Source organism: Phyllostomus hastatus, unplaced genomic scaffold (genome assembly GCF_019186645.2).
Source record: "Phyllostomus hastatus isolate PE091 unplaced genomic scaffold, TTU_PhHast_1.1 phas_contig_1, whole genome shotgun sequence".
NCBI lineage: Eukaryota > Metazoa > Chordata > Mammalia > Chiroptera > Phyllostomidae > Phyllostomus > Phyllostomus hastatus.
This window is the reverse complement of record NW_025333498.1, coordinates 34,153,798-34,180,855: the sequence shown is the minus strand read 5'-3', so window position 1 is coordinate 34,180,855 and position 27,058 is coordinate 34,153,798. Positions and strand designations below refer to the sequence as shown.

Sequence of the window (27,058 nt, the reverse complement as noted above, 5' to 3'; positions counted from 1 at the left end):
TTATTCAATGGTGACAAGATTAACCTCTCAAGCCATGAAAAGAGAAGGAGGAACTTAATGCCTATTGTTAAGTGAAAAAAAGAAAAGTCAGTCCAAAAAGGCTACATACTATGTGATTTCAATTATATGACATTCTGAAAAAGACAAAACTATAAAAACAGTAAAAAAATATTAATGGTTGCCAGACAGTAGGAGCTTGAAAAAGAGAGATGAGTAAGTGCAGCACAGGGAAGAATTATGGCCATGAAAATATTTTTGCATGATACTGCAAATGACAGGTGGATACCTATCATTGTACATTTGGTAAGGCCCGTGGAATGTACTGGGTTGACAAAAGTTCATTTGTTTTTTTTTCCATAAGATGGCTCTAGTACCACTTAGTTGTCTTTAAGTTCATTCGAACCTATTTTGTTAGGTTGTATTTCGACAGCTATCATATCATCGTGCACTAAAAAAAAAAAACACATCAAAATTGGTGATTTTCTTGTGTAGCCATTTTAATATTGAAAATGGAAGAAAATAAGCAACATTTTCAGCATATTATGCTTTATTATTTCAAGAAAGGTAAAAATGCACTGAAACACAAAAGAGATTTGTGCAGTGTTTGGAGAAGGTGCTGTGACTGATTGAATGTGTCAGACTGATTTATAAAATTTCATGCTAGAGATTTCTCCCTAGACAATGCCCCATGGTAGGGCAGACCAGTTGAAGACCATTCCCAATTGGGAACAATCGATGTTCCACCACATGGAAGATAGCCAACATACTTAAAATATCCAAATCAATAAAGTTATTGGTGAAAATGAAAAGTGTGTTATTTTATTGACAAAAAAACTAAACTGACTTTTTGGGCAACCCAATACAAAAGGAAGAATGAACCCTAAAGTAAACTATGGACTTTAGCTAATAATTATGTATTTACCCTGTCTCTGCAGTAATAACAAATGTTCGACACAGATGTAAGGTATCAATAATAAGGGAATCTGTGTGGTGAGGGGAGGGGAGTAGTGGGAAAGAAGGTATAAGGGAACCATATAGTTCACAGGCGGCAAACACAAGACCTGCAGGCCGAATCTGCTCCTCCACGTTGTTTTACCCAGCCCGGCACCTTGTTTCTACCCGGCTGCAGTGCAGAGAGCTCACTTAACTGTTAAGGAGTAGTTACATTTCTACAGTCCTAAAATTACATTCTGCCCTTTGAAGGCAACTGCGAACCTGATGTGGCCCCCCGTGAAAATGAGTTTTACACCCCTGAAATTGTTTGTGCTCATGTTCTCTGTAAACCTAAAACTCCTACAGAAACTAAAGTCTATTAGACACCAGGCGAACAATGGATCTGCCATCAGTGGGCTAGATAGTATAGTATAGACAGTGGGCTTTTAGTATAATAATTCTCCAGTGAGTAGTAGCCACTCTCTTTTGTAGCTGTAGCCCCAATGTCCCACTTGCCATTTTATGTATATGCTCTAGTCCCCACAAATAATTACTCAAATAATAGAAAAGTAAATTTTTAAGAGCAAAACTGTCATTAAATTAATTCAATAATTGATCTTCTTCGCTCCTGAGAACACCCATTGCAGGGGCTAAGGATATCATGTCTTTGCCCTGTTCCTAGCTGTGGTCACGTTTCAGATGATCCAGGTACAGTGCTAAGGGCCTCACATATTCTAGCTCATGTACTGTTTGGCTCACCTCTGTGAGGTAGGTGCTAAGAGGTGGGAGCAACTTGCTTGAGTTACATAAACACTAAACGGAGGAGGTAGCACTTGCCTACTGGCAAAGCCAGAACTCAAAATCATCGGCCCATACCAAAATGTGTCTGACTTACTTTTGCATTTGACAGATTTGACAGTTTTTTTTAATGGAAAATAGGATATAGAGTGGAGAAACAATGTCTAAAACGTGGGAACTGCTAAGTGAGAAAATAACTAAAAATTTTGCATGTCTTCTCTCTTACTCTGCCTATCCAGATAGTCCCAATGTCCTTAATTTCATCAATTACATATTCCTCAAGTCTCTCCACTGTTACAATCACACTGCCTCATCATTTGCTGCCTGAGGGTTTGCAGTTGCTTCTTAATTTATCTCCCTGTCACCAGGTTTGCGGTCAACTTCCTTTCACATTCAGCCAGCTCCAATTTCTTTCACAAGTCTGCTAGAATTATCTTCTAAATGCAAATATGGTCATATGGCTCCCTTACAAACATCTTTTACTGACATTCTAGGCTAAATGCCTTGGCATCTTTTAAAACTCCTTCAGACAGCCTTTCTAAGTTCAGCTGCAGCCACTGCCCTAAAGGTACCGTGTGGTCCAGATATACAGGACCCCTTTGGAATTTTTAGAGCACTCTGTTTTCTCTTACTGACTTACCTTTCACCACGCTGTTCCCTTTGCTTGCCAAGTCTCTTCCTTGCCAAGTCCACCTGACAACCCCACTCATCCTTCAGAACCCTGCAAAGTCATTTCCTTCCCCTGACTCTTCTAATTCCTTCCATCCCCTGATACTGTCGCAGGTATGGTAAGAAGCACCCCTCACAGACGCTTCCATTTATAACTTTTTGATAGTGCTTACTACACAGTTTAATGTAATTACTTTTTACATATCTGTTTCCCTTCTTCAGAGTGCAAAGCAGAGATTATATTTTCTTCCACTGTCTTTTCCTCTTGTATAGTAAATATTCAGTAAATGCTCAGTGAACAAATAGATACACAAATAAATCTGCTGGGTGAATCTGCATGTGAAATACATAATATGCTTCAGCCTGACAATTAAATTATGAAAAGGGTAATTGATGGTAAGTTGCACGTATGATTTAACTTTTTGTAGATTTTTTCATAGTCATTTTAAAATTATGAGTATGCATAAAGTTTCCAAAGTGAGAGAGGGTGGGGGAAATGTAAAATGTGGAAGATAATCCCTAAACAAGGGATATTTTTTCAAAGTTGTAGGATTGAGTGTCAAAGGACTTGACTAGTATTTGCTATAAAATAAAATATCTTGTATTTGCTGTTGTTGTCTTTATTCTGAAATAGGCCATGAAGACGTATTAAATGCTGATTTTCAATGGTTGTTCCTTTCATGTGACATTTATGACTTAAAGAGGCTTCAGCTACAATTTCATATCCAGGCAAAGCAGCTTTTCAAGAAAGGACATTTAAGTGTCACTGTTTGGGTTGATGAAAATATAGAAGAGTGTTTTCAGCTAACTCTGTCATAATTCTATTTGTTAACTTTACTGCATATCCAATTAGATACTTTGGGAGGCAAATGCTTTTGGACACACATTTTTCTATGGCTGATTTAGAGTGCATTTTATTATGTGCTTGATTTGAAAACAAATTTCACAGCAAAATTTATAAAAATATGCTGCTTAGTTGTAGTGCATTTCACATACTCAGCATGGATACCAATTTATGACGGTGTCATCGCATTGTTTAAACTAACCCAAACACACGCCATACAGATGGCATCGAAGGCATCAGTGCATGAAAAATAATTTGTGACATCTGTAGCCTTCTCATAATCATTTTGTTTTTTGTGCTTTTTGTTCACTGACTATTTTAAGCTATTTACAAAAACACACAGACTCATAGCAACATGAAATTCATTTCCCTGAACATTAAAAATAAAAAGCTGAGTATATATACTGGTCTCAAATGTTCTATTACTTTAATATAATTCGAATATTAGATATATTTTGGAAGTTCCTTTTTCTTTTCCTCGTTCTCTGTGGTTCTTTATCTCAGTCAACTCAACAAACCACTTATTTAAAAAGTCAGTATAAATATTGTTTTTCCAGTATCTGCATTTATATTTTCCTAATGAAAAGTGCACATTTCTAAATTTATATTTGTTTGTTGAAGCTAACAGATTTTTTCTAACTGTATTAAATGCATCCGGAATATTTTTCAAGAATTAATTGCTGTGTAATAATAAAGAATAAAAAAATCACCACCCATAGTAAACACTGGTGTTAATAATTCCAAGCTTATTTTTCTTGACTAATACATATATATATACACACACACATACACACATATATTTGTATATATAACTAGATAATTCATCAGTGTGGTACTTAGGCAGATTTTATTGCTACTTTTTTAATCTGCTTTTTATTTATTAAAATGCCTGTCTTTCAATATCAGTAACTATAGATCTTCATATGCATATAAATGTGTTATGATAAAACAAGTACTCAGTGGATCTACTCTTTTGTATTTAGTTCATTTTTATTGGTGTATAATGAGTCATTTTTATGTTTGTGGACCATTTTGACAATAAAGCATTTAATAAGAGAATAGGTTTTAGAAATAAGGTTAGAATCTAGAAGCAACTCAACAAAATGTGAATGTGTTGCTTAAAAGGAAAATATCTTTGGAGAGAAAATATTTTTCAGCTTTACTACAAATAGACATTTAATTAATACTCATTTATAGCACTTCTCCCCTTACATTAACATTTCCCTCTCTGGTAACTACTTCAGTAAAATAACAATTTTGGGTTTTATCAGTTATTTAACATAAATGTGTGCCTTTCCCAAAGGAATCATTAAAACTTGGGGATGAAGCAATGCCATTTTGCTTTTTTAAAGGCAGTGAGTTTGATAAACTTCCACAACATGCAATACAGCTTTTAATGTTTAACTATAAAACACTTTTCAGTGCACTATATATAGTTACTAGATCTTGTAGGTACAAATAGAAATAATGTATTTTTTTATTTGATCCAGGATTACTAAAAGTTACATTTGCATGTCTCCTGAAGATTGTCAACAGTGATTTTTCTTACATTAAAAATCAATTACAAATAAATATTTAATATTAAGAATATTTCACCATTTAGTCATTTATTTAATGTTTAAGCTAATATGAATGTCAAATAAAGTGTACTAATTATTACATTTTTAAAAAGTATTAAGGCTTTCTCTTTTTTCTTCAGACATTATTGAGAATTATCTCTTTCCACTCAGTCTTTTAATCTGGGAGTCTAATGAGAATAATAACATAATTGAAATACTGAGTAATATTTAGAGGATTCTTACTGAATGTTAGATACTATGCCAATTACTTTATATACATTGCTTATTTAATTTTCTTAGAATCTTTTGAGGTTGGTACTATCATAGCTCCCTTTGCTTTTAAAGAAACAGGCTTATTATAGAGGGCAAATAATCAGCCCAGGCTAACCGAAGTCAGAAACAGAGTTTCAAAATCAGGCTGTCTGCCTCCCGAAGTTATGCCAATCGTGTGACTACTAAACTCATTCTGTGAAAATGGTCTGTGGGTTCCATGACTCTCTATTTGATCAAATGGCAAAACACACAGATTACTAGTGGGTTTTGTGTGTGCGAATATGGTGTGGTATGGTAGAAGTATTTCCGAATGTTTGAAAGTTGTCAGCTTGTTCTCTGCATACGATCAGAATTAGTCTGAGCCTCAAAGGGCTGCTTTTTTTGTTTTCTTTTGTGATATTTTTCTATAATGGGGTCATTAAGGATTCTTCTTTCTTAGCTACCAATATGAAGAGTATACCAACTGTCCTCAAACTTTAATCTTAAAAATTAGTGAAGGACAAAAATTTCTCTCTATATAGATTATAATAAATGATGTTTGTTATATTAGAATTTAAGCAAAAGCATGTATTAAATATATATTGATTCACTTAATATAACAATCTCACTATTTGTTAAATAAAATATTTGTTATGAAAAGTAGCTTTATTTTACAAATTTAGAAGCTGACATGAGTAGTATTGATCTCTTTAATATCTGTCTTAGAAAACTGCTGTTGTCTCATATCTGCTTGTGCATTCAAACTGTTGGAAATATTGCTTTGGTTTAGGTATATGAAGAATAGTAGATCTCACAGAGATGTAGGGTTGGAAAAGGGAGATGCATTGTGATAGCCCTTTAGGATAATTATGGATATCTTTATTTGGTACTATAGCAAAACTCAGCAATGGTAGTTCCTTAGAGATCCCCTGCGATGCAGACTCTGAAACCGTGTCAATGAACTTTCTCTACTGTACTGGTTTGACAGAAATAGGGGCTCAAAACTGGAGATTTGAACAACCATGTGAGATCACACCTAGACATTAAAAACTGAGGATGGGGGAGAGAGGTACAAATAATTTGTAGTACATTCTGAGGATATCAGATGAAGTTTTGTTTATATTACAATTAATAAAATAAAACTGTTTCCATTTCTATGGCATTTTTATTTACTAGGGTACTTTCGACTATAAGTAACAGAACCACAATTCATAGTATCTCACCAGAAAGAGGTAATTAATGTATATTCTCTTCTATTAGAGTTCCTTGTTTATCTTACAGAATAATTAAGCCAAGGAAAGAGAGAGTAGTGATAAAGCTGGGAACCAGGGTTCCTTCTCTGTTTCTCATTTCTGCTCTTGTCTCTGCATTAGCTTCATTTTCTGACATTGTTGTATATCTTTCCCCAAATAGTAGTAAACATAGCCTTCCAAATGTTCGCCTAATAATAACTTGACATTCCTGGACCCATGTCCAAAAGTCACAAGGAAGGGCCTCACTGGCCAGCCTTTGGTTAGATGAACACTCTGGACCACACAGAGCAGTGACCAAAAACTAAATATCATGGCAGTCCCCAACTGGACTATATAAGTCAATATTGGCTGGTGATAATTCTTAAGTAAAGAGTAGTATTTTCTCCAAAGAAGGAAGTGGCTTCCAGGCAGACAAAATAAAGCTGTGTGCTGCAGGTATTCATTGTTACAAGATTTTAAAAATTGTGTCTATTAAAAGTTATTATAAAGTATAGTTATAAGATGTATCCATGTTAGTAAAAATAAAGTCTATTACTAGGCAGACCGCCAGCTAGGAAAATAAAACATAAGAAGATGTTATGATTATGAACCCAGCTGAAGCCTTGCATGTAAGTTAATTAGTGTTTATTAATGTTAAAGCTGGAAAAGATAAGCATATTAATCTCTGAATAGCAAAGAACATTTGATAAGCAGCAGACTATTTCTAAATTAGACTGGTAAATATTTTGTTTGTATATAACAAATGGAATAAGATATATGACTTTTCTTAGTTTCCTTTGCTTACATATTATGCTGGAAACAAAAATCATCATAGCAAAAACAAGTTTATTTTATTTTATTCTTAAAATATATAGGATTATCTCATAGTCAAAATACTTCTCATTTTTCTGCACATTGGCTTGCTTTCAAATAATTAAGTCTTTGGTTTCTCCACTTACAAGTAGTAACAGTGTTGAATCAATCATTTATTTAGTGTGCCTCACTTTCCTGATCTCAAGAACATATTTAATAATCCTCTTCTGTAAGAACAAAAGTTCTGAATGAGGTGATTTAATGACAAGATTTTGATTTGAGTCAAAATATTTTTCTTATTTATATAATTGTACTTTCTGACCTTTCTGAAATAGCATATGGAGAGAGATTGGACACATTCTCAATGATAACAAGCTAAACCTAACAAACTAAAAGGTAGAATAAAAAGCAGAAGTTAATTTAGAAAAAAATGAAGTTGAAATACTAAATGTAAGAGTGATATCAACTTGCATCTCAACAAATATTAGATGACTAACCACATTGTACTCTGCCACCCATTTCTACTGAGGTGAGGTGCGGGGTGAATGCTTTCGTGATTAAGTAAAGCTGTTTTACCAACATTAGAAAAAAATCACTTCATATCACAGAAAAAATAGAGATTCACATGTTTATACCTCTAATAATGCTGTTCAAGTTTTTCTATTGTTAGCTTTAGCATGTAAAATGCAAGTGGTTTTGAAAACCACAAAACAGGTAAAAATAAAAGATTTTTAAGCCAAATATCTGATCGTACAATGCACCTTATTTGGTTTCCCTTTTTTGTGTGTTTCTTTCCCCTGTCTTGTTCTTGATGAAATGCCATCAAATGCCCCTTCGAGGCTGGCTTGCTTGCAGCAGGCCCTGTGATGTGAGAGGACTGTAACTCAATTTTCTGATTTAATAGTGCAGTGCTACTCAGGCATGAAATTACCTTCTTCATGTAGAACAACCCCCTTTGCCTGGCAAGTCAAGGCTCAAAACTTGATGTCTACTGTGATTACAGCTGTTGACCCAACCAATTGTTGCCTCAGTCAGAGTTAAGCTTTTCTGTACACCCACCCCATTGAAGAATACATGTTTCTTCAGACAGTTGAAAATAGGTATGTGGCTCTTCTTAGAATCTCAGCACTATGGGACCAACATGCTGGGGTTCAAAGAACCCGATACAATTTTAGCACAGATGGAAAGTGTTGTATTTTTTTAAGTTGACTATAAAAATGATTTTGTAGATATAAGCACATTACTTTTACTAAGATATCTACCAGGTTTGAAAATTACAGAGGAGGCAAAGTCCAGCTCAGCTTTGTTTCTGACCATCTGCTATGCAGGAAACAATCAATTTGTTTCTTCCTCATTAACTTCAGCATCCTTAGTGCTGTTTTCTATCACAGTCTCTGAGGTCTGAACATGCTAATAATCTACAGAGCCATCCAGTAGCAGTATAAATGGAACCACAAATGGGAACCACACATTCAATTTAATTTTTTTACAGGTTTCACTTTTAAAAAGTAAAAAGAAATAGGTGAGTCTGATTTTAGTAGGATATATTTTAGTTTACTCAATATGTCAAATACAGGTTTATTTTAATGCTTAATCAATAAGATGTTTTTTATGAGCTATTTTATAGTCCTTAATAGTCTTCAACATCTGGGATATATTTTGTATTTGTAGCACATTCAATTTTTTGTAGTAACCATATATTTGAAATACTTAGTAGCTTCCATTGTTAGGCAGTACAAGTCCACCATGCTTCACGTCCCCAAACCATCTGGTCTCGAGGGTGTGTGGAACCCTTTAATCAGTGACAAACACTGGAGATGTGAAATGGCTGAAAGCAGGGGACAAGGGCTTTGCCAGTATGATAAGGCTACAAAAGGTAAGTCTCCTTTTATATACAAGGAAATAACAGCAAATACACACACACACACACACACACACACACACACACACACACAACACTTGTTTTCCTGGCTCACTGACTTCTCTTGTCTTAAATTATGGATTGACAAATTTAGATTTGTTTACATTTTTAAGGCTAGAAAATGGCTGTTTCAGAAGAAAAGCCATGTGGGCAGGCTGCAGTTGGAAGCAAGAAAACTGTCATTTTTGGGGGAGATTTAGGGGAGAGTGATACTTAGAGATTGATGATCTCTAAATGCAGAGAGAGAAATGCAGAAGGGTAACATTTTATTATATGATAGGAATGTAGTCACCTTGGGTTATCCATTTTAGTGATTTTGGCAAAGATTTATACTACTTTTCAATTTGGTGAGATGTTGAATTGATGGTTTTTGACATGATACCTAGATGAACACGGACTGGGTAGGTTTGAGTTACATTTATCTTCAAAAGGGCTAAGTGACCAGTGATGTAGCTTTATTTTAAAAAAACATTTAATGTGTCTTCCACTGGTCATACAGTGTACACATTTATTTTTGTTTCATAGCAATGTATAATAAAGTCATTTGTTTCACCATTTTGTGTGTGTGAGCAAACATGACATAAAATTTTATATTTATCTCTATAAAATTTACTTTCTAGTTATCCTTGTTAGCCAGAAATTAGTTCCATTTTCATAGAAGTTTCCAGTCAATAATTTCTATTGGTTCAAGTTAAATTCATAAAATTTTAGAAATAGTTTTTAAAATATTTTAAAAGCAAGACTTAGAAGACCAGGAATTTTCTAAGCAAATTTTTAAAATGTTAATGTTGTTCCATACTTAAGGCTTAGGTATAGTTGAATAAACTATTAAAATATCTTGGTTGCCAAGAGCTTGTTTTCCTATTTTAGAAACACACACCGAAAAGTTTGCATTAACAATTTTTATTAACTTACATTCACAGCAAAAGTTGAAATTTGTTGAGTTCTTTAAAGTTGCAGCTATAAGTTCTACTTCCTGAGTAAAAGAGCTATCAACAAACATTAAATAGTTAAAGAGTAAATATCACACATGCATTAAAATATTTTGTAAAAAGTGTATTATTATTGTGTGTGTATGCATGTTCTGAACAAAGATAAAACACATACATATGTTTTGCTTCACATCATGATAAGAATACATAAATCTCTGACTATTTTTGAGCAATGACAGCAAACAATTTTATTTGAAAATTCCTGTGAAGAATTTACAGTTGTCAGGAACAGAATCTGCTGAGCATAAGTATTATATGTATATGTCCATATGATTCACTCCATCTTCTCTCCTGCAAACTTAGACAGTACTGATATCTCTAGCTGGTTCATTTTTCACTGTTACTGAAGAGAACCCAGACTCAGGCTGGAAGGCATTCAAGTTTGTGTCCTTCATTTGCATCTCCAGAACTAGGACAGCTATCTTTGGGGAAGAGTAGGTGTCTTTTCTCAGAGCTGACCAGTCTGCATAGGTAATTATTTCCTGAAGAACCATGACCGTGACTAAATATCACTTGAATATTACAAGTTTTTCTTCTACAACTTTCCTCTGGGAGCCTGAATTTCCCCGGAAGCCTGAGCAGTTGTCAGTCATGGTCCTGATCTTGACAGGGTCTTACAGAAAAGCACACTGCCCTGTTCCAGGAAGCTCCCTCTGTCATGCTGCACAGAATTTCCCTTTGCCATAGAGATTATAATTAATGATAATTTTTCTTGTCTAATTTATCTCCACTAATTTCTTGAGAGAGAATGTCAAAAGTTTGCTTTGCTTTCCAATATGTACAAATACATGGCCTCTGAAGCCAGACTACCTGGGTTTCAATCTCAGCTCCACCTCTTACTGGCTTTGCTGCTTTGGGCAAGTTAACCTCCCTGTGCTTCAATTTCCTCATTTGTGAAATGGAATAATAATCATATGTGAGGATTAGACAGGTTAAAGGTCAAGTGAGTTAATTCATGTAAACCATATAGAATTGTGCCTGGTACTTGGTAAGTAACCAGTAAGTATCAGTTACAATTTTCATGTAGGAGAGTATCTCCTCACAGCAGTGGTTTTAGATTACACATCAGAACTACCAAACAAAATTGTTAAAAATCTCTGTATCTGAGTCTCAATCTTCACTGACTGAATTAGCATCTTCAGAGGTATTTGCCACCTTGTGTCCTTCTTAAACTCTTACAATTGTTTCTGATATCCAGCCAAATTTGAGACTAACTACTATAAGAAGATATTATTCATATAACTGGTGTCATGTTTTAAATAGCTGTAAACTAATCATATACAAACAGTGACCATATGTTTCATTAACCAGACCATTTTTCAGTATTGACATTTATGTGGAGATCTCGGATGAGAGACTGAGGCTAATTTTGTCTATGCCATACACATGTAGAGTTAAAAGCACAAGGGATCAATGTTTGTCTATGAAAATAAAATATATACAAAGAGAAAAGTCAAGAATTCTGTAAAGGTCCTCAGAGTAAACAGTCATTTCCTGAGGGATTAGTGGTAAATTGGTTGGTTGGGTCTATCTGAGCCAAATGGTACATACATCTAAAGTTCTTTGCCTCTTACATTTCACCAACCTTTCCACTGTTCCTTCTACAGCACTCCTGCATTCTACCCTCAGTAAACTTTTCAGTTTATCCCATTTTGTTAGCTGAGATTCATTAAAGCCCTTTTGGGAGTCAAATACTGTTCTGTGGGCTTTGCATGCTTTTATCACAGTAATATAATGAACTAGAAACTATTAATATTACTACCATTTTACCTATAAGGATCCTGCGATCAAAGAGACTAAGCAAGTTGCCCCAAACCACACCATTTATAAATCATACAGCCAGGATTTTAAACATTTTAACCTTAAAGACATAACCACAGTCTTAAAACCACTGCTTTGTGCCGCTGCCTCCCCCACCACAGTTTTCCAGTCAGATCCTTTTGAGAATAAATGCGTTCCTTTATATAGACTATTGTTTCTGGGAAGCAGAAATAGTCTTACCTAGGAATTCCTTATTTTCTCCTGACTTTTATCTTCAGCCACCAGATTTGGCCACTACCAGACCTTCTTAGTTGTAATTGCTGTTCTTGACATTTCAAATATGAATGCTATTGAAAACTATTTTCCATTTTCTTCTAAAACTTACCATGGAAGAAACACTGCCATTTCTCTTTTCTTTAGACAGGATTAAATAATTCATGTTAATAATGTACTCAACGAGGTGAAACAGAGAGTTCCTAAGAAACCTTATTTCTCGTAACTTTTAAAGACTGTTGCTCACTTCAGATTGTTCAGATTAAGTATTTCACCTTAAATTCAACTTTAATCATGTTATCCTGATCTTTTCTACCCCTAGCAGTTGTCAGATTTTCAATACCTTAGTAGGCAAAGATTTTTTTTTTGACCTATCCTTTCTTTGTTTAGTGATCAAGGCCTTCCACACATATGGGGACATACCTCATAGCTTCTCAGTGGTAATTAAACCTGAACTTGTTCAAATTTTATAAAAAAGTCACAGCTGTGGGGTTTAAATGAATTACTGTGTCTTAACTTTTAGACTGTTGGGCAGTTATATGCACAAACCAAATCTACACAGCTAAGCTCCTACAGTGAAATGGTTTTGCCACTGGCAAGCATCCTTCCTGCCACCCCACAACCCTTACATGGTAACAGAATCCCAGCTCACTCTGAAAAATGGTACTACTCATATTCATAGATCCACAAATTGGGTCATATTGACCCACCCAGGCTAGAAGCTGAATCTGTGAAGTCCATTCTCTAGCACTTACTAATTTCATCAGGCCTGGTCCTATGAGTCAGTTTGAGCCCATGGGACTAGGGGAGTCAAAAATAATTTTCATCTCACCTTCTCAGTACTTCTGGCTGAACTAATAATCAAGTTAACATGGGACAGGTTAACGGGAGAAAGTGTCCAGAGTTTGTTACGGATGTACATGCAGGCCTGCCATAGAATATGAGACATGAGGGCACACTGGACAGTTGAGCTTAACAGGCCAATATAGAGCCAAGGAGAGAGAGGGGATTGTGGTTTGGGACTTCTCAGGGCAGAAAGGAGATTCACATAGGGATGGAAAATTAAGTGTTTGGTAAGTAAATGTTTTCTGGACCATCTTTAATAGCAGGATACAGGAAGGACTGTGATGAAATGGACCTTGCTAGATTACTCTCTTTATATTGCATACTAGTATATATAGTTTTCTGTAATATCTCCCTTCCTAGAGCAGTTTCTGTAACTAAATTCCTTTTAAGCAGTTGGGGAAAAGGTCAAAGTTATATCCTGGGACTTTTGTTAAAAAATAACCTGCTTCAAATAGTATCCTAAAGAGTTATAATTTGGAGGGGCAAACTTTGCTCCCCTTCAGGACATTGCAGATACTTGCTGATGTCTTCTGAGTAGTCTTTCCTCTGAGAGCTATAGGGAAATATAGTCTCATTTCATTTGGACATTAGGATATAAGATTATAAAGCTTGACACCATTGCAACTATTTCTGAAATAAAGAGAAAGGCCAGTTTTAGAAAGGATATGATACTTAGAAAAAACACTCTGATGACATTGTGAGGATTCAGATCAAATAACATGTGAAGTCAGAAAACTGAGTTTTTCAAATCCTTTTTATGCTTAAGGCTGTGTTGTCTGAAATTTTCATTAAATATAAGTAAAAAATTCTAATGATACTTTAAGAAAAAGGTAGAGTTCATGCTTGAATTATAAAGCTTTACAGTAGTAGTTCTTTTGTTTTTTATTTTTTGTTAGTCTTAAAAGTGAAATTATTGTTTTGTTTCTGGTTGCAAATAATACATGTCAGTTACAGAAATATCAAAGATGAGCAAACACAAAGGAAACTATTACTCATGACACTATCATCTGGAAATGACCATGCCTGTTTGCATGCATGTGGTAATATGAGATACATATGGACATATGTGGACCTATACAATTTGCTACTCCATAGATTCTGACAAAAGACATGAGACTCTTGGGTGAGAGACAAAGAACATTGTTACTCATAGCACTGCATCAGCCTGTGTGACACAGAACACCAAGGGCACTATAGAAGCAGTTGAGTTGCATCACAGGAGAGGAGTGTGCATTCTCAGGAAGCCACTGCTTTTATGACAAGCCTGCCCTTTGTCCCAGGGGGCATCACCTCCTCTTTCAGTGGTGTTTGCTAAGAGTTGGCCTGGGCACAGAGCAGTAGAGGCTTGAATTCTGGGTATACCTGGAAAGATAAGTAGGAGCTCAAGAGAACTCTCTTCCACTACATATATGCCATATAGTGTGTACATATTCAGGAACATAGTATATCATGCTTTGTAATGTGTTCTTTTTTTCTTATGTACCAAAAATATATTGACATTGTCTATGAACATCACATATTTATAATATACATTACATGCACATACCTATGTGTATATACTGCTTTAAATGTTTGTGATCAGAGTAGGTGATGGTTTGTAACATGATTTCTTATTTAATGAAATTATATTAACATAATGGATATAATTTTTAAAGATTATATGATATTGTTGCATATGAATACAATGTAGTTTCTTCAAATTAATTTCTAGTGTTATTAAATGAAATTATCAATAAAAATCTTATAAGAAAAATTTATTGACTATAGATGATTTCAGAATAGAGTCTTGAAGTCACAAAAGAATTTACAGAATCTTTGGAAATCTTAATCCTTGCAAATTGTTAAATAATACAGCTTGTCTTGAATAATTTAAATGACAATAACCTGTAAACAGCACGTTCTTGATGATTCTAGAATACTTCTTGCTATATAATTCCAAAGAATTTTCCAGTCACATTTTTGTACATATGTGTTCTTATTTTTAAAATTATATACTCTTTAAGCATTATTTTTGTTGTGAGAATGCTCAAAATCTGTCCTTTTAGCAAATTTCAAGGACACAGCCCAATGCTGCACGTTAGATCCCCAGAAGTCACTCACTCTGCATAACTGATACTCTGTACCCCTTAACTGACATTTCTTATTTCCCTCACCCCCAGGCCCCTGGCAACCACCATTCTATTCTGTTTCTATGCTAGATTCCACATGTAGGTGGGATCATGCAGCATTTGTCTTTCTGTGCTTGACTTATTTCATTTATCATAATGTCCTTCTGGTTAATCCATGTTGTGATAAATGTCAGGATTGCCTTCTTTTTAAAGCTGAATTGTATATGTATACACATGCAAACCACAGTCTTCAGCAAGGCGGGACTATAGGTACCTGGGGAAGCTCTGTGTGGCTTCAGATCTCCACCATTAGTGTTTTTCTCAGCCCAGTGCCAACTCAGGAGAAATTCAGGGAATTGTTTAAATCCCTGAAGGCTATGAGATAAAAATACTTCCACAAAGGCTGTGGTATTTGTACAGCACTGCTGTGGAAGGAGTAGTGATGCTACAGCGCCAACACTTGTAGAGATGGCCATGGATGGGGCCATCAGCCTGGCACATCCTCTGACTATATAGCATGTGTGTTCTGGAAAGTGAAAGGTGGTCCACATTTCAGAAAGGAGATCAAGAGTTAAATATATTTGAGGGACTACTCTCCTTGGTGGTAATTATCTCATGGAAGTAACTTCAGACTTGTGAACAAAAGGAGGTAAAACCTTTCCAAGGCAAGATAGGAGTGGCCACGTGGGGAAGACTGGCAGCCTGCCAGCAGAGTCTTCCCAGATTAGATTCACTTCTGCTCCTCTGCTCTGGCCTGCAGGCCTGGAGGGCACACTTCCTCTAGGTCTGCTCAGTGACTCCCACTGGCCACTCTGTCCACATTTGCAAGGAACCCAGGAAAGGGGAGGAGGGCTTTAGTCTGCCTGGTGATTTTAAATATTACTCTTCTGACCCCGACATTTTTCATGAAGAAAAGAGCAGAAACTCTACAATAATCAGTATTAATCTAATGGTGTTAGTCACACCAAAGATAGAAGGAAGGGAACTCCTTAGATACTCATAAAGTCAGAGGTAAAATAAGGAGAAAAATTTAAAAAGCAAGGTATAATAAACCTCAATTTAAAAGTTTTTATTTATCCTCCTCCATGGGGGAAAAGTTGGGACAACTGTAATAGAATAACAATTTTAAAAAAAGATGAGGATAACATCAGCAGAAAAAAACAAAAGAAATAAAGGTTTTTATTTAATCACATGATAATCAATGTGTACTTAAAACTAATGGTAATACTAATAGGAAGATATTGCCTGTCATCATTATTGATTAGTTTATTTTTAATTGTATCAATGTTGTGATATTTATAAATCCATGTTTGAATAGTCACATTGTAATTATAGATGTGGACTTTCATAATAAATGTTATTATTCTTTTGTTGCTCTTTGTATTCTGATTTCAAAGAATTAGGTTCTCTTAAAATCATTATTTCATGAATTTTCTGTGGAATGCCTTTTGGCAGTATTTTTACTAAGTGGTCATTCAGCCAATGTTTAAATCTCTTGAGTTCTAATTGTGTGTGGTCCTGTTATTTCCTGCTTCCTGCATCACAACGTGAATCATTGCAATGCTATCCTATTATCTTGATGCCATATACAAATTCTATCTACACATGAAAGCCTTTTAGAAATTAAAGCTATCCTTTGTAACTCCTTCTTCCCAATCTCTAATATCTTCAGGATAAGTTTCCTAAACCTCCTGAAGCTATTTAATTATTTTTTCAACATGCTATAAATACAATAGGGTGGTTTCTCCTTAAGCATGTGACTACTGCCTTAGAACCGGGAATTGGGATAGAGAAGGTACTGAAAGAGATTGCCACTTTCTCCACTTTCATGGAGTGCCAGTTCTAGGAGATACCTCTGAGCATATAACCTTTTCAGGTGAGATTACAAAACATGATATAAATGTTATTAATCTTGACAAAATAAAATAACAGCAACAAATTAGAAAATGGGAGCAGGGAGAGTTAAAGGGTTGAAGAGCTAATATCCTCATCTTAAAAACTAGAAAGTCAAGAAGTACCATCTGTGGCTGACATAACAAGAAAGAGAGATTTAGATATGGTAATTGACAATGGCATTATAACTATATTGGGAAGAGGAGCATGATATAAATGAACTAAATATTAACCTAACATAGCAGAATATCATTGGCTAATGTTAAATAACCCAGTAAAAATGAGAATGTATTTCATATTTTAAAAAATAATAGTTTATTGTTTAAAGCTATGGAGAAGATACAACAGAAAGGACTCCAAGTGCATGCATCTGATGAACTGGACTCAGAGTAGAGAGGTTAATTGGGAGATTGTAGCTTTTAATTATAAGTTTCTCTGTATTTTTAACCATTTGTTATTGCTTTTATTTAAAAATAATCATTCTATCAAGGTCACAAAAATGACTCTGTTCTGCCATTAATCTCCCTCTTAAATTTGTGTTATATCTGAATTCTAATGATTTACTATTAGGAGAAGGGTACGCCTATTACAGGAACTACTGTAAAAATGGACTGCAAGAGGAAAGGCTATTTTTACTCTCAAGACAAAATAAATTGCAAATAACTTTTTAGGTTTAGTATACTTGAAATATACTAAGTATAGAATTCAACCTTCATTTTAAGGAAGATTTTAAACTGTACTATGCTTTCTTTATAACCAAACACAGCATGGAATGGGAACATTAAACTTCAGGGAGCTTGAGATTTAGTCACTTTTCTTTTTCCATCCAATATCACAGTGGTTTCATAAATCTGATTTTTTACTTTCATGCAATTTATTTGTGAGACAAGGCAGTTAGTGAGAGGGTTTTACAGTAATTTAACAAATGGAAGCTAAGTAAATTATGTCTGAATGGAGTAATTTTTGCTTATGTGTATGTTCAAATTTTTATTAGTGCAAAAATAATCAGTCTTATAATTTTGTCATAAAATTCCATCAGGGACATAAAACTAGGGATTGTAATACTATTAAAATGCAGAGACTCTGCAATTTTTCAAAATCTAATTTTGGAATGTGTCTCTTTTTGAATTCCAAAGACAGATTTTTTTTCTTTTACCCCAGGGTAAGGAATCTTTTATCTAAACTCTGTAAGACTGTAATAATCAAGGCTTGGATGGAAAGCATAATACATTATTCAGATATGCATTTTGTCCTTGATCTCATAATTGCAGAGCAAGAATACCAGAGATGCACAGTTGCCATATTCCAATTAGACGCTTCAGAAATTATATCTTCAACATACTTAGAATTATTTCCACTGGCAAGACATTTGTTTGGTGGGGAGTAGGGAAGAGGGATTAACTCTAAGAAACTTAAATATTAAGGCATTACATTTCTATAAATTGTTATCCCTTTAAGCTTTTATTTTAGGAATGAAAATGATGTATTAAACAGTGAACATAAAATTAGATGTTATCTTTTCATATTATTATTTAACATGCCTGAAGCATACTATTTCTTATCTCCTTTACTTTCAATGAAAAGCTTTTGCTGCTTTACTTATGGGGTGAGTGTGGTAACTATGAAGAGGATCTCACCACAGATACAAATGTGAGGTCTGGTGAGTGTATGGTAGGAGGAATGGGGGGCAGGGGATGCCACTACATTGCCTTTAAATGCATTGTCCATGAAGGCTGTGCTATAAAATTTGGCTAATATATATGATGATGACATTCATCTTTTTAGTTATATTGTGAACTAAAAAGACTTTAGGAGCTAGACTAGAAAGTTTAGCATCCTACATAATTTTGTTTTTCTCATAAAATACAACCCAATTACAAAACAATATAGTGAGTTTTAATAAAGATCCTTTGAAATGTTATCAGTTCTTACACCAAAAGTCACATGTGTGTTGTGTGTGTGTGCAGTCATGTGGGTTGCCATATGTGTAAATAGCATGCTGTGTCAGTTTGTGAGCACCATTATCAAGTGCAGCTGGCTAACTGGAATCACAGCCTATGAAGAGTTGTCATAGGCATTCATAATATAATCTGAATGATGGCACAGTGATGAAATTAAAATATCCATAGTTAACAGAGATGGTAGAAAAAGTCTTGCATGCATGTATATTGATGACAGTGTGGGAGCATAATTCTCTCTAGATGCATTTTTAAATCCTGGCATGTCTTACAAGCTTTGTCTGATTTGTTACTGTTGCTGCCTTGACAGAAATTCAATGCAAGAAAGAAGCCCTGAAACCAGTGTTTCTGTTACCTGCTCTGCAAAGCATGGCATTGAAAACTGTCCCACACCTATTAGCAGTCAACACGGAAGGCATTAGTTAGTGCTGATGGCACACATGTAAATCTTCACTCTCTGAGTTTATTTAGAGGGATGTGGGATGGCGTCCCTCAAATAACTATTCCAAAGGGGCTGAGGTAATTTTTCTTTTTTTTTTAATATTTTATTTTTATTTATTTTTAGGGAGGGAAGGAGAGAGGTGGGGGGAGGGAGAGAGAAACATCAATGTGCGGTTGCTGGGGGTTATGGCCTGCAACCCAGGAATGTACCCTGGCTGGGAATCGAACCTGGGACACTTTGGTTCCCAGCCTGCACTCAATCCACTGAGCTACGCCAGCCAGGGCTTGTAATTTTTCCATTGTAACATACAGAAACAATCAAAATTATAGACCATAACATGTTCTTTAGATCACACTTTTTAAAGCATCCTTTGTTATCTGCTCCTTTCCAGGCTTCCTTTATCTTCATTGGTGTTCAGATAATGGTAAAAGTCAAGTGAAATAGTTTTTGCCGTAAGAGTGTGTATTTGAAAATTCCTTGCTTCTTTCTTACAAAATTGGCAGCTATTTGAACTGGTAAGACCAAAAAGATTGTTTTGGCTGGGACTGCTCTTCCTTCATCTAAGTTCTTGTTCAGTTAGAGTGACTCATACTGAAAGATACTGGTGCCATCTGCAATTTGTCCTTGACATCTCAAAGACTCTGAGAGATTCACTGAATTTTGTTATTGCTGTTTCACATTTGCCTCTCGAAAATCACATTTTCACAACTAAGTTGTATCAGGGAAAGTAACCTCTGGCATTTATAGTGCTTATACTGCTTAGTATTAGATTTAATTCACTCAGGATACTTTTATTAAACACTTTCTGTATGTCTGACTGCAGGAGAGGTCACTCTGTATCTAGCAGGGAAGACAGATAACTATTTGACTGAAGAATAATGCTGACATATATAAAGAGCTAATGGTGCATCTGTAGTAGAGAAAAGAAAAACTGCTGTTCATATGAAGGGGCTAATTTAAGGTGGTCAGGAAAACCCCAGTAGAGTAGTATTTCAGCTAAACTTTGTATGTATTTTAACTTCATATAGTAAGTACTGTATGTTCCCTGAATAAAAGTCTGTTTTTCAGGAAACATTACTTCTCTGAATGTCCTTGAGGACACAACTCTACTTTTGGATTAATATAAACATGAATGGAAGTAAAATATTTTTTTAATATAAGCCAGGAGGTGAAAGATGAATACCATATGATCTCACCTATAAGGTGAAACTAATGAACAAAACAAGCAAATGAGCAAAATAGAACCAGAGACATGGAAACAAGAGACTGACAGGGGCCAGAGGGGAGGGGACAGGGGAAAAGGGGTGAAAGACAGGGAAAGGTCTAATCAATGAATAGGTATAAATGACCCATGGACATGGACGACAGCTTGGGGATTGACTGTGGCAGTGAGGGAGAGAAATGAGGGAAATTGGAGCAACGGTAATAGAGCAACAATAGGAAATTTTTTTTTACTACAGGTCCTGTAGGTGGTCACTTTACAGATTAGGATTATTGCTCTCTGTATCCTCTTCAACCATGGACCAGGAAGCCCAGAGTAACTTAAAACCATATAATAAATAAGATTATTAGCCTGAGAAAGTTCTGGCATTTTCTCGACTACCTGATGGGCAATACTATGGTCCAAGCCTTCATCTCTGATGGAAATTTTATGAACTGAAATGTTTACTAATGTCCCTATAATTCTATCCATTTTTACCACCATTATATATATACACACACATAAAGAAGCTTTATATATATTATATGTATTTATTTATATATTATATATAATATATATTTGTTTCTATTTAAAATATACTCTCCTTTGATATTTAAAATGGCTAAAACCACATCCCTTAGTGCTTCAAAGTATATGTCAGCAATCCCACTTGACCACCATTAGTTGTTTCAACCTAAATGTTCATCAGGGTCACCAAGGGAAATTAATAAAAATGCAGTATCCTGAGCCTACCATTAGATGTTTTCTACAGGAGGCCTGGGGAGAAACATAATGACTTTTAGTATGCAGTTTGGGTGATTATGATTCAGTCAGTCAATGCCATGGTGCCTGGAAGCCGTTGACCTGAGGTTCGCATACCCGCTGGTGAAAATGTACATTCCTTACATTTTCTAGTCTGCACTTTTGTTCTCAAGCTACGACTGGCCCCCACACAAAAAGTCTCTCAGAACTTATAACTTAAAATAACACAGTTGGGGGTGGGGATAAATATAATGAAATTCATGATCAGTACTCATACCCAGTCAGCCATTTCTGCCTTGAGCAGCCTTGACAGAAGATGATGGAATAAATGGGAGTGTTTTACATTCCTCCCTGTTCACGTCCAGTTCTCTTCATGTTACACCTCTGGATGATTAAAAGTTATTAATATTCTGCAATAGGAAGCTCTCAATTTATCAAGGTTGAAAGCCTTACTACCAAGCTCTCAGAACATGCGTTCTCAGTTGTAACTGAAATGTCTTTTCTATGACATGTCTCATGTCATATATATATACAATTTTCCCTTTGGCACTAAACCTCCTTCTGGTCTTGTAATTCCTTTTAAAGTCATTCACACTAGAAGCCTGAAGGTTCACCCTAGCTCCTGATCCCTAGGGTACCCCTCCATCTGCTCCTCCTCCAGGGTAAGTGGGAACAACTTTTGCCTAGTGCTTTGGAAGAAACTTCAGGACTCTTTCTGGATAATTTCCTTTTATTCACACTCCACTTCAATTTACTCTCCAACTATCTCAACCACTTATTCTTCCAGCTCCACAATGTGTCCTGAACAATCTGTGGTCATCAAATGAGATTACTGATATATTTGGAAGTACTAAGGAATATGTTTTCAGCCATTTGGAATATGAAGAGAAAGTAGACTAATTAACTTCTCCCAGACTCCTAGGCTGCCATCCTACATCACTGCTGTTTCCATTGTTGCTTATCTCCCATTCATTTTCCACAGAACAGCAAGAGGGGACTTAGTAAAAATTAAGAATGATACTGCCACTACCTCAGTCATGACTCCCCATTAGATTCTGATTTCAATAAAGAAAATGTAAAAGATTTACTTTACTTACTAGGCTATCATTAATAAGGCTTCTGCTCACCTTGTCTACCACACATATACTTGTATCGCATTCCACAAGCCCATACACACAGGCCATAATTCTCTTCTTTGAACATTTAAGCTCATCCTTTCTGGGCCACTGCCCTTTGCTCTCCTCTGAGGCACTTGACCTCTGACTGACTCCTCATTTATCAAGTCTATGTTCAGACATTAGCCACCTCTGATAGCTCTTCTCTAATCAGCTTAACTATAGCACCACCATTCCACTCTCACTCTCACTTCTTTATCCTATTTAATGGTTTCAATAACTTAAATATTTTAAATTGCATATTGATTTAATTAAAACTTGCTCCCCATAAAATGTAAGATTTTGTCTTAGTATTACCATATTCCTCACCCTAGAAAGTATTTTTTAATATTGTAGGTACATAATAAATATTCATTGAATAAATATAATAATATTATATCAATGCATAATAACTTGGATTCTTGACTTGACTTTCTTTTTTTCATTCAAAAATTCCCTGAATTTTGAGAGGCCTTTAGTATGTTTTCTTTCTTTTAAACTCCCAATTACAATATTATAATAATAGTTATTTACTCAGTTTTGACCTCACTGTAATTCATTTTCCACATACTTAAATCTTCCACAAAGTTAAAATGTTAAACCATTAAGATGATGGACTTTCACAGTTCCCCAAATCTATAAGATAAAGTCAAAATACTTGAGTAAGACCTACAGGCATTTTATAGTTTTTTATTTCTACCTTCATTCCTGCTACTTTCCCCTTGTGATGCCTACTACCTTGTCACATAAAACTATGAATAGTGTCAGACATAACATACTATTTTGTGATCTGTGCCTTTGCCTGTGTTAGTACATTTATCCTGTGGAGGTTCACCTTGTGTCAGTTCTCTCCTCTTCGTGAGAAGTTAGTGGCTTCCATCTTAACATTTATCATGTCATATGGTAATTATTTATTTACATGTCTACACATATTTCATCTATGCAGATGAATGAGGGGTGGGTGGATGGATGGAGATGCCACGCTGCTAATCTATAATCACCGTGTAGACAGGATCCTTTCTAAATCATCTGAGTGTTGCCTTGACACAGGGCTTTTAATTTGTGAAGGGCTTAACACTATTTGTTAAATGATCATATAAAATTGCTACTCATTAAATGAGTGGCTAAATTATAGTATTCTCATACATTTTTGTCTAAAGGAAATTGTTTTCCTCTTTAAAATGTATAGTTTTTCTGCATTTCATACCTGTGTTTTCTAATATGGTAGCCACTAGCAACCTGAAGCTACTGAACACATGGAATGTTGCTAATCCAAACTGAGATGTGCTGTAAGTATAAAATATATATGCAGATTTAGTAAAAAAAGTATAAATTTTCTAGGTAATAAATGAATCACATGTTGAAATGTTAGTAATTTGAATATATTCAGTAACATAAGTGACTCAGTGACTCATTTTCCTTTCTGCCTCCATTGCCTGAAAACTCTAGAGATTGTTTCCAAAATTTTGGGAAACACCCAACTTTAGTATTAAAAAAAATCCATTTCTTTAAGTTTCTTTATATTTTATTCAGTTTTATCTTAAGTGCCTTTTTGCATGGCCTCTTCTATTTATAAGCTTTGTCTTCACTTTTTGGGACATTTGTAATTTTTATGTTTGTTGTTTATTTACTATAAGGCAAATTCAGTAAGTTAAAACTTTCCTATAAAATTTTCTTGAGTTGAGTGACTGTGGTTTTAAAGAAGTTTGCTTATTCAGGCATGGATAACCTTCTAAGCATTCTAGGTTTAGTATCACATTTGTCCAGGGTTGAAAGAGGAAGTGGCTTTTGAAGTTAAGGAATAAGTCTAAGGTCAAGAACAAGGGCTACTTCAGCATGCAGAATCAGGCATCGGGATTTATATATAATTGTTCATCGTCCTCATCTCTGATACCATGTCCTATTTTAGGGCAGTATTATCTCTTACCTGGATGACTTTAACATTCTCCTGTTATTTTTTTTCTCCAGTATCATCTCCATCAAATCTATTCTCCATACATCTACCAGAAAGATTACTAAATAATTATAATCTAAAAAAATCTGAGGATTCATGGGTTTTGTGGTTATGGTTGTTGTTGACCTATTTTTAAAAGGTCACAAACCTCAGTGGAGAATTTAACAAAAGTTAAGATTCTTTTCTCCCAAGCAAAATGCAAATAAATACAAACTTTTTCCATTTAATTTTAGGGAATAGGACCCAAAAGATGGACCAAAGGTTAATAACTTCTTACCAGATCTATACATTAGGGTCTATGTTACTGAATTGCACTCAGTTTTCATTACTTCTGCTAGATTTTTTTCTTCTAAGTTCTAACACGTTTGTTACTATTTTAGCACTTGATATCTGTTCCTATCATTTACATAATGCTGACTGATGTTAATCTCTAAAATCTGCTAGAAAGTTTGTTTCCAGTAAAAAGTTTTAGAAAAAATATCCAACCTTTCCAAAGTTGTCTTACATGCGCAGTACTTTATTTGGGTATTATCTCAGAGAGATCATTGCATGTTTCTTGAATTTTAATTATGTGTGTTTATATATCTCTAGTTACAAAATCAGTAAATTTAAACTTCTTGAAAGATGATTTTTATATCAACCTTCTGCTGTAGTTTTACACTAGAATGTCATACATTTTTTCTGTATTCTAAATTTCTGTTATGTTCATTTAAAAAATTTAGAGCATTGAAATTCCTTGAAGATTTAGGTCATTTATCTTTATAATAGTGTTGATATAATCTTTTTCCTATTTTGAATTTTCCCCATATTTGTGAATTTTTAGTTATTGGGAAATGTCACTAACATTTGGTTGATAAGGTATAAAGTGCATTTTAAATTATAACATTTTATGAATTTATTTATTGAACATATATGCCCAGCAAGTTGCTAGATTCTTAGAGGACAAAGGAGTTGTTCTAGTTAAGACTCTGTCCCAGTGAAGCATACAGTTTAGAAAATAGCTGATAAATCATTGTCATAAAATAGATCTGCAACTATATTTTGTGATAACTACAATGGAGAAAAAAGCAGAATATTGTGATATAGAATAATTTGTGAAGTGGCCCACTTCTTTGAGAAATACATATTTGATGTATTATGTATTTATGGCATTTTGGAGGATGAATATATGTTTTGAAGACAGTAGAATGACAACATCTGGCCAGATGAAAATGGATAATAAAACTACCATGAAAGAGAAGAACATGCCTTGAGTTGGAACGACCTTGGCATATTTGAGGAACTGAACAAAGGCCAGTAACCTACACATATAAGCTATTGAAAGAAGTGAGACAATGTAGTTTGAGAATGAGGTTCATATTATGCAAGGTCTTGAGGGCCATGCTAAGGAGTTTGTATTTCATGTACCTGTAATGAGGGCTATTTAATGATTTCACAGTGGAAAATATAATCTTAATTTCATTTTACAAATATTGTTTTGAATGGTTTATAGAAACAGTGGATTGGAATTGGGCAAATATGGTAGCAGGGAAACCATGTAGAAGGCTGTTTTTTCTAGTACTGGTAAAGTAAATATGATGGTGTGAACTAAGAAGCTTTGGTGATAATAGAAATAGAAGACAGATTCAAGATATATTTAGGAAGTAGAGTTGACAGACTGAAGGTGGGGGTCAGTATTAGAAATGTCCTTTAGGTTTCCAGCCTAAATAACTTAATGGATGTGGGCACCATTTATAGAGGTGCTTAAAACTAGAAGAGTAGCAGGATTGATAGTTTGATTTTGGATGTGTTAATTTGTGATGTCTATGAGACAGACATTCAAGGGGTATAGCAAGTCGATACCCCAGAGAAGAGATCAGGGCTTGATATAGATGTGTCATTGGTATATACATGATATTTAAAGCCAAGGTCCTGGATATCCTGGATATCCAGGATATCCTGAAGTGAAAATAGGAAGGGAGTAGTGGATTCATTGAGGACATTTAGAGGCTGAAAGCTGAAGGAGGAAAATCTAGAAAAGTAAACTGAGGAGAAATGATTAGAATGATAGGATGAATGAGAGGGAGAGAGAGAGGGGTTGATTTAGAAAGGCAGGAGAAAAGAGTGGTAGGTTGAGAAATCAAGAAATCTCCCAAAGTAATGACTTTAAAATGTTCAATGAGTTTGGAAAAATGCATGTCATTGGTGATTCTCTCCAAAGCAATTGGAAGAGTAGCACATGATTTCTCTCCAAAGCAACTGGAGAGAATTCAATTAGCAATTTTGCTAAGATGCTAGAAGCAAGACTGAATTGGGTTTTTTAAAGAATGAGAATTGAAGAAATAGACACAGTATAAGGAATTTTCAAGAATCTTTGCCTCTGAAAGCATACAAAAGGTTTTGGGGTAGGGATAGCATTTTGAAGATAGGCAATAAAGCAGACATTTTAAGCTTTTATTCTTTACTTACTCCCCTGCCCTTATTCTTTTTTTTTAAGTCAGTAGAATCTACTAATGGCTAGAAAAATAATTCATTAGAGTGGATAAGAGGTAGGTTACAAATGAAGGTGATATAATCCTTTCAATGTAATACAATTATTATTGAGAATTGTGCACATTCCTTTCCATATTTTTTTTTGCTCAGATACATACATTTTATTAATCAAAAGAGTTGAATATAATAGATAAATATAAAATATTCTGTGGTCTTCTAAT

The 27,058-nt window shown here is 34.8% G+C and overlaps 1 protein-coding gene across 5 annotated transcripts in view; it reads left to right on the top strand.

Moving 5' to 3' along the window:
- GALNT13 (polypeptide N-acetylgalactosaminyltransferase 13) overlaps positions 1 to 27,058 on the top strand; it is a 495,830-nt gene that overhangs the window by 242,492 nt on the left and 226,280 nt on the right. The window lies entirely within an intron of this gene.